The following is a 1085-nucleotide window of genomic DNA, read 5'->3' on the forward strand; positions in this document are numbered from 1 at the left end:
GTAATTTCTCCGGGAAACCGTGCAACTTAACCACGGTCTCAACAAAAAGTCTTGCAACCCTGGGAGCGTCGAATTTCGGTTTTAGTGCACCGAAGTGAGCGTATTTTGAGAGACGATCTACTACCACCATCACGGCTGCGTAACCTTGCGAATTTGGGAGCCCAACAATGAAGTCCATGGATGCTTCCGCCCAAACCAAGTTCGGGATAGGGAGCGGCTGAATCAAACCAGCCGGTTTCTGCGTCACATACTTCGTCACTTGACAAACTGGACAAGCCGCGACAAAAGCAGCCACATCGGCTCTCATTCCCATCCAGTAAAAAAAACACCGCAGTCAGTCGGGCCAATGTACGCCGAACACCCGGGTGGCCCGCGGTATGGGAGTCGTGAAACTCTGCCAGAACATCCCTTAAAACCGCTGAATCCCGACTAAGAACAATCCGGCGCTTAAAATACAAAATCCCATCTGCTACTGTAAAATGAGGCGAAGCTGACTTGTCTGCAACAGACTTGTGTAGATCGATCAGCTCTTGGATAGATTGATTCTCGGCCCGGATCGTGGACCATATCGTAGGTGATGGTCGTGTATAAAGAGTCAATACCGACGCCATCTCATCAGCGTCATCATCCCCTCTTCGTGACAAAGCGTCTGCGACACGATTCGACGCACCAGACTTGTACTCGATTCGGAACTTGAAACCCATCAGTTTTCGAATGTAGAACTGTTGGTCGGGTGTTTGATTGACCTGAGACAACAATTCCTTCAAGCTGCGTTGATCACTGCGGATAATGAATTCCCGACCCAACAAGTATTGTCTCCACTTTTGGACAGCCTCGACGATCGCGTATAACTCCTTATGATATGTAGAAGAGAGGCGACGTTTTGGCCCCAATTTTTTACTAAAATAGGCAATGGGGTGATGCTCCTGCAACAAAACTGCACCCACACCGAAGTCCGAGGTGTCAGTCTCAATGACAAAAGGGATCTCAAAATTTGGCAGACGTAGCACCGGAGCCGAGCTCATCGCTGCTTTGAGTGCTACGAAACTGTTGGTCGCAGTGGTGGACCACCGAAAGGCGTCCTT

This window comes from Salvia hispanica, chromosome 2 (genome assembly GCF_023119035.1).
Source record: "Salvia hispanica cultivar TCC Black 2014 chromosome 2, UniMelb_Shisp_WGS_1.0, whole genome shotgun sequence".
NCBI classification, from domain to species: domain Eukaryota; kingdom Viridiplantae; phylum Streptophyta; class Magnoliopsida; order Lamiales; family Lamiaceae; genus Salvia; species Salvia hispanica.